Raw genomic sequence first — 13,923 nt, forward strand, 5'->3', positions numbered from 1 at the left:
ATCATGATTGAAACAATCAACATCTCTCACTGAATTGCTATAATAGTCTCCTAACTGGATTTCCTTGTCCAGTTTTTTTTAATTTAAATTCAATTAGCCAACATATGGTATATCATTAGTTTCAGATATGATGTTCAATAATTTATCAGTTGCATATAACACCCAGTGCTCATCACATCATGTGCCCTCCTTAATACCCTTCACCCAGTTACTCCATCTCCCCACCCATCTCCCCTCCAGCAATCTTCAGTTTGTTTCCTATAGTTAAGATTCTCTCATGGTTTTTCTCCCACTCTGATGACTTTCCATTCAGTTTTCCCTCCTTCCTCTCTGATCCTTTGCACCGTTTCTTACATTCCACATGAGTGAAACTATATGATAATTGTCTTTCTCTGTTTGACTTATTTTGCTCAGCATAGTACCCCCCAGTACTATCCATGTTGATGTAAATGGTAGGCATTCATCTTTTCTGATGGCGGAGTAATATTGCATTGTATATATATATACATACTACATCTTTATCCATTCATCTGTCAATGGACATCTGGATTCTTTCCATAGTTTGGCTATTGTGGACATTGCTGCTATGAACATTGGGGTACAGGTGCCTCTTCAGATCACTACATTTGTATCTTTGGGATAAATACCTAGTGGGGGGGGCGCCTGGGTGGCACAGTCGTGAAGCGTCGGCCTTCGGCTCAGGGCATGATCCCGGCGTTATGGGATCGAGCCCCACATCAGGCTCTTCTGCTATGAGCCTGCTTCTTCCTCTCCCACTCCTCCTGCTTGTGTTCCCTCTCTTGCTGGCTGTCTCTATCTCTGTCGAATAAATAAATAAAATCTTAAAAAAAAATACGTAGTAGGGCAATTGCTGAGTCGTAGGAACCTCCACACTATTTACTAGAGTGGCTGTACCAGCTTGCATTCCACCAACAGTGTAAGCGAGTTCCCCTTTTTCCACATCCTCACCAACATTTGTTGTTTCATGTCTTGTTAATTTAAGTCATTCTGACTGGTGTGAGGTGGTATCTCATTATGGTTTTGATTTGTATTTCCCTGATGCCAAGTGATGTGGAGCATTTTTTCATATGTCTGTTGGCCATTTGTATGTCTTATTTGGAGAAATGTCTGTTCATGTCTTCTTCCCATTTCTTGACTGGATTTTTTGTTTTTTGGGTGTTGAGTTTGATAAATTCTTTATAGATCTTGGGTACTAGCCCTTTATCTGACATGTCATTTGCAAGTATCTTCTCCCATTCCGTAGGCTGCCTTTTAGTTTTGTTGAGTGTTTCCTTTGCTGTGCAGAAGCTTTTTATTTTGATGAAGTCCCAATAGTTCATTTTTGCTTTTGTTTCCCTTGCCTTTAGAGACATGTCTAGCAAGAAGTTGCTGCAGCTGAGGTCACAGAAGTTGCTGCCTGTGTTCTCTTCTAGGATTTTGATGGATTCCTGTGTCACATTGAGGTCTTTCATCCATTTTGAGTTTTTCTTTGTGTATGATGTAAGAAAAAGGTCGAGTTTCATTCTTCTACATGTGACTGTCCAATTTTCCCAGCACCGTTTATTGAAGAGACAGTCTTTTTTCCATTGGATATTCTTTCCTGCTTTGTCGAAGATTAGTTGACCATAGAACTAAGGGTTCATTTCTGGGCTCTCTATTCTGTTCCATTCATCTATGTTTCTGTTTTGGGGCCAGTACCATACTGTCTTGATGATTACAGCTTTGTAATGTAGTTTGGGGACTTCCTGTTTTTATCCTTGAACAACGACAGTTTATTCTTTATCTAAGAGAAGAGTAGTTATTTAAAAATATAAATCAGATGATGCCTCTTAGTGGCTTTCTTTATCTTGCAGAGCAAAATCCCACTAAATGTCATGGTTTCAATAGCCCTGCTATCTCTCTGACCTTATCCCCATTCCTTATACTTTTCTCACTCAATTGTATACAAACAGGTCCAAGTGAACAAGTTCTCATCTCAATGCATTTGCAATTTCTGGACTTTTTAAAATGAATTTGGGTCAGAGCTGTTATGGCTGGCATGGTTAGGTCATCTGGGATAGCTGAGGCCTCTGTTCACTTTTTTCTTCTATCCACAAAGTGGCTAAACTTGGGATATTTCATGGGGTAGCAGAATTTTTTTCCAGCAGCAAGAGAGGTTAAGCCTTAATATATTACATACAAGCTTCTGGTCCTGTCCTTTGTTAATGTATCATTGGCCAAGGTAAATTCAATGATCAAACCCAAGTGTGGGAGAGGATTATAAAAGAGCATGTATATATGGATATATCATTTAATGGTGGCATTACTAGAACAATTTTATAGTTTCTATTGCTGCTGTAATATGTTACCACAAACTTACTGAATTTTACAGTCTTCCTTCTAGAAGAGAAATCTGTTTCCAGGGAGCAATCTGTGTCCTTGCCCTCTCCAGCTTCTAGAGGCTGCCTACGTTCATTGGATTGTGACCCCTTCTTCCATCTTCAAAACACATTACTCCCACCTCCACTTTTATCATCACTTCTTCTGACTTTGACCCTCTGTCCTCTCTCTTTTGAAGACCCTTGTAGTCACACTGGGTCCATCCAGAAAATTCAGAACATTTGCCTCATCTGAAGATTCCTAACTTGTTCACATCTGCAAAATTACTTTTGTTCTATAAAGTAACACACACAAGTTCCAGAGATTAGGGAATAGATAGATATCTTTTCGGGGTCCATTATTCAACATACTGCATTTATCATGTATTCGCAGGGCCTAGAAAACATTCTGGCATGAAGTAAATACTCTTTAGATGTCTGTTGAGTGAATGAACAAGTTACTGGAGTAAATTTGTTTAAAGACCTGTTTATACTAGAAGATACAGTAAAGAAACATTGTATATGCAAGAAATTTTTTCAAATATACTGATTATATATAATGTGTACAAGCAAGGTCATTTTTAAAGTATTATCAAGTTCAGTTTTAAGTATTATAAATTGATAGAAAAATAAGAAAGTCAGTATGTATGTTTTAATACATTTATTTAATTGTGTTTGTCAATATATATGTGTGTATTGTGGGACATGGGAGAACTCTGGTGGCTGATAATGCAAATGTTATGATAAAATTTTGAGTTTTATGCAACTACAATATAAAGACAATTTCAAATATGAATTCCTAGCTAATGTATTACTTGTATTAACTCATTTGATCTTTGTAACAATCCATGTTGCAGATACTATTAAATTCATTTTTTCCTAATGAATGTACTGAATAAAAACAATTGCTTAAATGATTTGTTCAATATCTTATAGGTACTAAGCAGTGGAACCCATGCAGATGGTTTCAGAATCAGCTACTAAATCATTAAGCTATAGTATTTTTCTGAACACAAAGAGTTTTCTGGTAGATAAAGGAAGAAAACAATGACATCTCATTGGGATCACAACTTCTTGGGTTTGTATCATTTATATTCAGATATATTTTTAAGAGAAAAAAATTTTTACAAGTAAAGAAAATAGTATGAGATGATTCAGAGAGACAGGGAAACTTGATGTCTCTATGAGAAACAGGAAATATTCTTGTTTGAGTGAAGCATCTGGAATATGTTTCCCTGTAGGAGAAATCAGGCCAAGAAGGTAGATTGAGAACATGTTATGGGAGAATGTGATGAGGTGACACATCTGTCCTAATTTTTTTTTTATTAAAGATTTTATTTGTTTATTTGAGAGGGAGACCACATAGGAAGAGGAAGAGGGAGAAGCATACTCCCTACTGAGCAGAGAGCCCGATGCAGAGCTCTGTCCCAGGACCCTAAGATCATGACCTGAGCCAAAGGAAGATATCTAACTGACTGAGCCACCCAGGCACCCCCCATCCTAATTTTGATAAACAATGGGAAGCCTAACTGGGAGAATGATCGATTAAACTGGCTTTTCAAAGTTTGATTTCACAATGGCATATAGGATCATCTAGCATACTTACAGAATTCAGGAAGAAAAGTGAAAAATGCACAGTTTCACATAAAAATTTTACTTCATTCTGCAAAGGTGTGAAAATGTGAGAATTGATTGAAATGTTTCTTTCTTTCTTTTTTTTTTTTTAAAGATTTTATTTATTCATTTGACAGAGAGACAGCCAGCTAGAGAGGGAACACAAGCAGGGAGAGTGGGAGAGGGAGAAGCAAGCTTCTGGTGGAGGAGCCTGATGTGGGGCTCGATCCCAGAACACTGGGATCACGCCCTGAGCCGAAGGCAGACGCTTAATGACTGAGCCACCCAGGCGCCCCTGATTGAAATGTTTCTACTTCCTTTTCACCCTCATTTTTTCTTCAGTAGGAAGGTACCACGGCAGGGCAGGTAAGGCTGATGGAGATGATTTTGACAATGTACCTGTCTAAGGTTTAGTTATCCTGAAGTCCATCTCCACTTTTATCCTTCCTTTAGTTTGACTAGTTGCTTCAATGTTGTCTCCATTTTTGGTTGATCAGTTCAAATTGGGTTTCTACCCCTTGTAATGAGTGCTAATACACCTTTAGATTTTTATATCAGAAATTTGGGTGAATAAGTTCTAGTCCACGATATTTCTTTAAGGGTAAAGGAAGCTCAGAAAGAAGGAAAACTAGGAAAAGTTAAAGGCTTAAAAAAACAACCAAATGTAACACGAAAAGATGTTTATATATGTACAAAGAGTATGGAAAATGGCAATCTTCAATGGGTGCTCCTTGCATTCTCTTACATTTCAAATTAAAGATTGTTTTTGTATTCTTGTGTTTTATTTAGATCTTTCCTCCTTTATCAAAATGCTTACCATTTCAATGATTGTGATAACTGTCAGAGATTACTTTACATCAATAAATGACTCCATGAATCTTGTTTTACCTATGATAATAGTTTTAATGAAAATTTTCTCATAATTCTCAGAAAGTCACTTGTGATTCCCAGGCTCCATCTTGCACTAACATATATACAAACAATACTTACTTTATTAATTAATTTTGAAATTGTGATGTTTCACAATGGTGACCTCATGCAGTTAATTGCCAACTAGTTATTGTCCATGAACACTCCAGAACATGACAACTAATACAACAATTTGGTTTTCAATTTAGCAAAGGTTTTTTGTTGTTATTTTAATGAGAATATCCTATACATTCAGAATTAAACACATTGGAAATGTAATTCTATTATTAGGATATTGACTCAAACTTCTAGAAAGTAATTTGGCAATATCTTCTAAGACTCTAAAAAGTGTTAAGGGCTTTTGACTTAATTTCTCTTGGAGAATCTACATAAGAACATAATTCAAAATAGTGAAGCAAGGCAGAAAAAGATTAATGTTTAAAACGTTAACTGTAGATTTTTTGTTAAAAATGGAAATAACCTGTATAATGGACTTTGTTTGCAATGTTACATCCATAAAACAAATATTATTTAATCAAATGATATTTAGAAGAAGTTTTTAAAACATGAAAAATGTATGTGGAAAATTTCAAGTGTAAAGAGTTATAATCAAAATGATATGCACATTATAATGATGTTATGTCAAAATATATATCAATAAGGGAATTGAGAGAAACAGACTGAAATGTACTTTCAGATTTTTCTCCTTAAAAAATAAATAGTTCTCATGTTTATTAGAGTCAATGTATAGTTCAATCAATTGACCTTATATTTCCTAGAATATTGCAATGGTTCAAAGAGTAATATTGGATAAAACTGAAGAATCACATGGGAAACAAAGAAATTTGAGGAAAAAAAAAATCTATTGGTTAATACAGTTATTTCCCCAGTTGATGATACAGAAATGAAATGAAGCTTCCAAGTTCAGCATGGTTGAATAAACTGAAGATCAAGAACCTCAAAGATGTAAAGAGCACTGGAAATGTCATTCATTTTATCCCTTGCTATCTATAAACTGCTCCCAGAAAAATGAGAATATATTCTATTTTTTATTATAATTCTCTAGAGAAAACATTGCTATAACTTCCCATTTAAACTAAGTTAAGACCATTATTTCAAAGGTCTGTAAGGAAAAAACTTTTTCAAAACCCAAGACAAAAATATATATCCTTTTTTTACTGGAAATTTAAATTTTCTAATCATTACCTTGGATTTTTTACATTGCTGTTGGTCACTATTTAGTCATTTTCTAGTTTTCTAATTTAGTTAAAACAATTTTATATCCTTCAACTTTCCCCAATATCTGTGATTTTTCATTCTACTAATTACTATTGAGCTCTTTTCTGAATAGTCTTCAGTTTCTCTGCACGCCAGTTGATTTGTGTAACAAAGAACTAGTCAGATCCTAATTCCTTACTTCATAAGTTCTAGTAATCACTTTAATTTTTTAAATATACTGCTCCAAATAAAATTTTTGTGATTTAATTATAACAATGGCCGATATTTTGTCATTTAAAAGGTTACTGTTAGGAGAAGAATTCTAGCACTCAGTAAACACCACGATATCTTTATAACCAATTTTTTCTTTATTATTATCTCAGGGTAAGACATGCTTCCAGATCTTATTCCAATATTAGGTCTCCATCTTTTAGTCTGATTGCTAAAATAGCAAATCAGTGTCCTAAAGGAACACCTACTTATACTGAATATTCTTTCCATAATCAAATTTACAAAAGTAACATTCTTAAAAATTAAGCTTTCATTTTATCATACTCTCTTCAAAAGTGTATAATGACAACTGATTGCTTATTGGATTAGTGTGTGTGTGCGTGCACTAAGGACACTTAACAAGAGATCTAGCTATTAAATACTTATACGCCCAGCACAGTATTAACTATAGTCACAATGTTGTAAACCAGAATTGGGGTTGCTGGAACATATGATAGTTCTATTTTTTATTTTTTTTAGAAAAACACTGTACTGTTTTCTATAGTGGCTGCAGCATTTTACATTTTACATCCCCACTAATGGTGTGGATGGGGTCCCATTTTTCCCACATCCTCACCAACACTACTTGATACATACATATATATCATGATATATGATAAACAATGGGAAGCCATTCTAAATAGATGTGACATGATACCGCATTGTGGTTTTGATCTTCATTTCCCTAATGATTAGATGATCAAGCATCTTTTTCTCTATCTGTTGGCCATTTGTATGCCTTTGCACAAAAGTCTATTCAAGTCCTTTTCCTAATTTTAAATCAGGTATTTCTTTTTCTTTCTTTCTTTCTTTCTTTCTTTCTTTCTTTCTTTCTTTCTTTCTTTTTCTTTCTTTCTTCTTCTTTTTTTTTTTTTTTTGTTGTTGTTGTTTGGTTTGGTTTGTTTTTTGATATTGAGTTTAGGAATTCCTTACATATTTTGGAAATTTACCCCTTATCTGACAGGTGGTTTGTAAGTATTTTCTCTCATTCTGTAGCTTTCCTTTTAACTCTGTTGATTGCTTCCTTTGCTGTGCAGTGGCTATTTAGTTTGGTGTTGTGCCATTTGTCTTATTTTGCTTTTGTTCCTTGTGCTTTTGGTGTCATATCCAATAAACTATTGCCAAAACAAATGCCATGAGGCTTTCCGTATGTTTTCCTCTAAAACTTTACAGTTTCAGGTTTTATGCTTAAATATTTAATCTATTTCAAGTTAATTTTTGTTCATGGTATAAAAGAGATTTAATTTCATTCTTTTGCATATGGATATCCAGTTTTCTCAACCTCATTTGTTGAAGAGACTACCTTTTTACCAGAGTATATTCTTTTTCTTCTTAAAGATTTATTTATCTATTTGAGAGAGAGTGTGTGTAAGCATGTGAGCGGGGAAGGGTAAAGTGAGAGGAAGGGAACCTTGAGCAGACGCTCTGCTGAGCACAGAGCCCAATGTCGGGCTCAATCTCATGACCCCAAGACCATGACCTGAGCCAAAAGCAAGAGTTGGACGCTTAACCAACTGAGCCACCCAGGCAGCCCTCCCCAGAGTATATTCTTGACTTCCTTGTCAAAGAATAGTTGACCATATATGTGTGGGTCTATTTCTGGGCTTTCTATTCTGTTCTATTGGTCTATACATCTATTTTTATTCCAGTAACATACTGTTTTAATTACTATAAATTTGTAATATATTTGTTTCAGGAGTATGATATCTCCTTCTTTGTTCTTCTTTCTCAAGACTTTTTTGGCTATTTAGGATCTTTTGTGGTTTCATGCGAATTTTAGGGTTGGTTTTTGCTATTTCTGAAAAAAAAATCATTGGGATTTTGATAGAGATGGCCTTGAATCTGAAGATTACTTTGAGTAGAATGAACTTTTACTAATATAAATTATTTCAAAGCATGAACATAGGATTTCATTCCATTTATTTGCATCTTTTTAAATTTATCTCAGCAGCGTGTTGTAGTTTTCAGTATACCAGTCTTTCACTTCCTTGGCTAGGTTTACTCTGAACCATTTTATTCTTTTCTTTTTAAAAGATTTTATTTATTTATTTGAGAGAGAGAGAGAGAGAGAGAGAGAGGATATGAGCAGGGGAGAGGGGCAGAGGGAGAAGCAGACTCCCCACCAAGCAGGGAGCCCATGCAGGGCTCAATCCCAGGACCCTGAGATCACGACCTGAGCTGAAGGCAAATGTTTAACCAACTGAGCCACACATGTGCCCCTTATTCTTTTTGATGCTATTGTAAATGTTTAAATTTTGTTTTAAATTTCTTTCTAGGATTATTTGCTGTTAGTGTATAGCAACACAACTAATTTTTGTATACTGATTTTGTATCATACAACTTTTACTGAATTCAAACCCCACAACCAAAAGGACCAGATGGCTTCACTGGTGAATTAAACACCAAGCATTTAAAGAATAAACATCTATCCTTCTCAACACTTGAAAAAAAAAAGTGAAAAGAGTGCTCACTTTAGCATATACACTAAAAATTGGAATAATACAGAGAAGATTAGCATGACTCCTGCACAAGAATGACACACAAATTTGTGAAGCATTCATATTTTTTTAGTAATAGCTGGGTCACCACCCTTAAAGAGATAGCAGCTTGACTGGAGAAGTAACAAAAACCCAGCAGTTTGCACAACAGGAGACAGATCTGTTTGTACTGATTTTGCAGGGTGTAGGACTTCTCCAAAAGTGAGGAACTTGGCAGGCACCATTTTCCTTCCCACCCTCCAGCATACACACTGAACTACCTTCAAGAGGCAAGGATGCACGAACACTTGCTGCCTGACCCACTGGCAGAACACCACGCTGAGTTCCCCTGAGGACAAGCCCACTCCAAGCCTGCTGGCATTAGCCCTGGGCTCAGGGCAAATTTTGTTAAAGTCATATGTGTGCCTTGACCAGCCACTGGATGCAAAGCCACTAAAGCGAGGTGCACACATCTGCTGGGCTGTGGCAGGCACTCATTCCCAGAGGCTGACAGGTATTCTGCTCAGCCACCAAGTATATGGCTCCCACTGAACACCCCACCCTGTCACCACACCAGGCCCAGGTATCACACCTCACACAAACATGAGCCCCCAGCCACACACCCATTCCAGCCCCGCCTAGCCATGGTCACTATTTTCAAGTGCAGAAGACACAGATGACTTTCTTAACACACAGAAACGGACACAGAGAGGCAAACAAAATGAGGAGACAGAGAAATTCATCTGAAATGAAAGAAGAGAACAAGGCCACAGCCAGAGATTTAAGTGAAACAGATAATGAAATGAGAAACAGGCTTGATGGACTAAAGAGCAGGATGGAAGAAGCAGAGGAACGAATTAGTGACCTAGAAGACAGAGTAATAGAAAGTAATCAAGCTGAACAAAAGACAGAAAAAGAATTACACAAGACAAGAATAGACTTAGGGAACACAGTGACCCCAATGAACATAACAACATTTATATTATAGGAGCCCCAGAGGAAGAGAGAGGAAAGGGGGCAGAGAATTTATTTGAAGAAATAATAACTGAAAACCTGCCTGATCTGGGGAAGGAAAAAGATATCCAGATCAGGGAGGCACAGAGAACTCCCATCAAAATCAACAAAAGCAGACCCACATATATTGACATACTGTCAAGATATATTGTAATTAAACTTGCAAAATATAGAAAAGCAGCAAGACAAAAGAAGTCATTAACTTACAAGGGAAAACCATAAGGCTAGCAGGAGATTTTTCAAAAGAAACTTTGGAAGCCAGAAGAGAGTGGCATGATATATTCAAAGTTCTGAATGAGAAAAATCCACAGCCAAGAATACTGTATCCTACAAGGCTATCACTCAGAATAGAAGGAGAGATAAAGAGATTCCCAGACAAACAAAACTACAGGAGTTCATGACCACTAAACCAGCCCTGCAAGAAATATTAAAGGGGACACTCTGTAGAAAAGGGAGACGAAAAGTGACAGTATAAGGTAGGAAACACAAAAGTAGTGAAAATGAATACTTCTGTAAAAAATCAGTCAAGGAACTTAAAAACAAAAGGATATAAAATATAGTCATATATACCTAAAACATGGAGAGGAGAGGAGAAAAGAATAGGTTCAATCTTAAACGATCAACTTAATACAGACTGCTATATGCAGAAGAGGTTATATATAAATTCAAGAAGATAAAAGCCATACTATGCATCTTTCTGACCACAATGCTATAAAACTAGAAGTCAACCACAAGAAAAAAATCTGGAAAGACCACAAATACATGAAGATTAAAAAACATGCTACTAAGCGGCACCAGGGTGGCTCAGTCAGTTAAGTGTCCAACTCTTGATTTCAGCTCAGGTCATGATCTCAGGGTTGTGAGATTGAGCCCTGCATTGGTCTCTGTGCCCCGCAGCCAGTCTGCTTGAGAGATCTCTCCCTCCCGCTTCCTCTGCTCCTCCCCTCGCTCACTCTCTCTCTCTCTCTCTCAAATAAATAAATAAATAAATATTTTTTAAAAAACTTACTAAACAATGAATGGATCAACCAGGAAATAAAAGGAGAAATAAAACAGTACATGGAAACAAATACAAATGAAAATAAAGTGGTCCAAAACCTCTAGGATGCAGCAGAAGTGATTCTAAGAGAAAACTTTTTAGCAATACAGGCCTACCTCAAGAAGCAAGAAAAATCTCAAGTAAACAATCTAACCTTACACCTGAAGAAGGTAAAAAAAAAAGAACAAAAAACAAGACCTAAAACCAGCAGGAGGAAAAAAAAAAATAATGCTTACAGCAGAAGGGAATGACATAGGAACTAAAAAAAAAACAATAAAACAGATCAAGGAAACCAGGAGTTGGTTCTCTGAAAAAAATCAATAAAATTGATAAAGCCCTAGCCAGACTTACCAAGAAAAAAAGAGAGAGAACCCAAATAAATAAAATCACAAATGAGAGAGGAGAAATAACAACCAACACCACAGAAACACAAACAATCATAAGAGATTATTATGAAAAACCATAGGCCAACAAATTGGACAACCTAGAAGAAATGGATAAGCTACCATACATATATAGTTTATATAAGCATAAAAATCATAAATATACAAACTACCAACAACGAAGCAGGAAGAAATAGAAAATTTGAACAAACTGGTAACCAGCAAAGAAATTGAGTTCATAATCAAAAAACTCCCAAAAAACAAAATTCAGGAGCAGAAGGCTTCCCAGGCAAATTCTAACAAACATTTAAAAAAGAATTAATATCTATTCTTCTTAAGCTATTCAAAAAAATAGAAAAGGAAGGAAAACTTCCAAATTCATTCTATAAGGCCTATTCTCTGGTACCAAAACCAGATAAAGACACCACTGAAAAAGAGAACTACAGGCCAATATCCTTGATGAATATAGATGTAAAAATTCTCAACAAAATACTAGCAAACTGAATTCAAAAATACATTAAAAAAATCATTCACCATGATCAAGTGGAATTTGTTCCCAGGATGCAAGGGTGTGGTCAATATTCACAAATCAATCAATGTGATACATCATATCAATAAGACAAAGTATAAGAAGCATATGATTATTTCAATAGACACAGAAAATCATTTGACAAAGTAGAACACCCGTTCATGATAAAAACCCTCAGTAAAGTATGTTTAGAGGGACTATAATTCAACATAATAAAGGCCATCTATGAAAAACACACAGCTAGCCTTATCCTTAAAGAGGAAAAACTGAGAGCTTTCCCCTAAACTCAGGAACAGGATAAGGATGTCCACTCTCACCACTTTTGACATAGTACTCAACTCATAGCCACAGCAATCAGGCAAATAAAAGAAATAAAATCATCTAAATCGGTAAGGAAGAAGTAACTTTCACTGTTTGCAAATGACATGGTGCTCTATATAGAAAATCTGAGACTCCACCAGAAAATTGCTAGAAATTATAAAAATTCAGTCGAGTCTTTGGATATAAAATCAATGTACAGAAATCTATCGCATTTCCATACACCAGTAATGAATCAACAGACAGAGAAATTAAGAAAACAATACCATTTACAATTGTACCAAAAATAATAAGATACCTTAGGAATAAACCTAATAAAAGTAGTTAAAGACCTGTACTCTGAAAAGTATAAAATGTTGATGAAAGAAAATGAAGATGACACAAAGAAATGGCGATATTCCATGCTCATGGATTGGAAGAACAAATATTGTAAAAAGGCCAATATATGGAAGCAGCCCAAACGTTTATCAACTGATAAATGGATATATAGATATATAACTATATATAGATATATATCTCCCATATAATGTAATATTATTTATATATAATGTAATATATATAATGAGCACATATATACATATATATAAATGTAATCTTAATCAGCCATAAAAAGGAATGAAATCTTGCTTTTCAATGACATGGATGGAGCTAGAGAGTATTATGCTAAGTGAAATATGTCAGTCAGGGAAAGACAAATATCATATTATTTTACTCATATGTGGAATCTAAGAAACAAAGAGAAAAAAGAGAGAGAGTGAGAGAGGCAAACCAAGAAACAGACTCTATAGAGAACAAACCGATGGTTCCCAGCGGGGAGGTGTGTGGGGGGATGGGTTAAATAGGTGATGGGGATTAAGGAGAGTACTGGTCATGATGAGCAAAGAGTGATACACAGAAGTGTGAATTACTATATTGTACATCTGAAATTAATATAACACTGTATATTAACTAAGAGGAATTCAAATAAAAACTAAAAAAGAAATTGAAGAAAGAACATCTCCAAATTCATTTTTTATAGGCTAACATTACTCTGACACTAAAGCCAAAGATATACAAGAAAAGATATATAGGCCATATCTCTGATTAATATAGACGCAAAAATTCTCAATAAAACATGCAGATACTAAATTCAATAGCATATTTAAGTGATGATACACCATTACCAAGTAGGATTTATTCCCTGGGATACAAGGATGATTCAACATATATAAATCTATATTTGATACACCACATGAACAGAATAAAGAATAAAATATTAGAATATTTTTAAAAATTTTGCTTAGCAGTTTCTTGTGCACAGAGGATATTTGGTAAATCTTTGATTTTTGGGGGGGCAAATCCAATTTTTAGAGTAATATATTTTTATAATTTTTATACCTAGATTTTATCAGTAAATAAATTTTAAACAGAAATGAGTTTAGAGGAGTGAAACAAAATTCTAGCCTCAAACCTGAAGCTGGTTATGGGGTCGGTGTTTGAGAAAGTGTTGGTGAGAAAAGTGTAGGAGAAATAAAAAGAAATAACAGGTTTTGGTTACCTAGCCATACACCAAAAACTACTTGGAAGATTTTACAGTTTCCATTTTAGTTTTGTTTTCTTTTTCTCAGTATTAGAGGTCTAACTGAAATGCAATAAACTGTAAATATTTTAAGTGTACAATTTGATGGCATATGTATGCATCCATTATCCACCAACACAATCCAATGAACATACCCATCACACCCAAATTTATATCACACTCTATTTTTCTTTTATTTCTTACTTCCACCCATCTCCACTCCTAATCTCTGAGACA

The 13,923-nt window shown here is 35.1% G+C and overlaps 1 non-coding gene across 1 annotated transcript; it reads left to right on the forward strand.

Annotated features, from left to right (window-relative positions):
* The first annotated feature begins 8,831 nt into the window (after positions 1-8,831).
* Positions 8,832-8,936, forward strand: LOC121103169. The gene has a single exon (XR_005835327.1). It is a non-coding gene; the product is annotated as a U6 spliceosomal RNA (small nuclear RNA).
* The last annotated feature ends 4,987 nt before the right edge of the window (positions 8,937-13,923 follow it).

Source organism: Ursus maritimus, unplaced genomic scaffold (assembly GCF_017311325.1).
Source record: "Ursus maritimus isolate PB19 unplaced genomic scaffold, ASM1731132v1 scaffold_17, whole genome shotgun sequence".
NCBI lineage: Eukaryota > Metazoa > Chordata > Mammalia > Carnivora > Ursidae > Ursus > Ursus maritimus.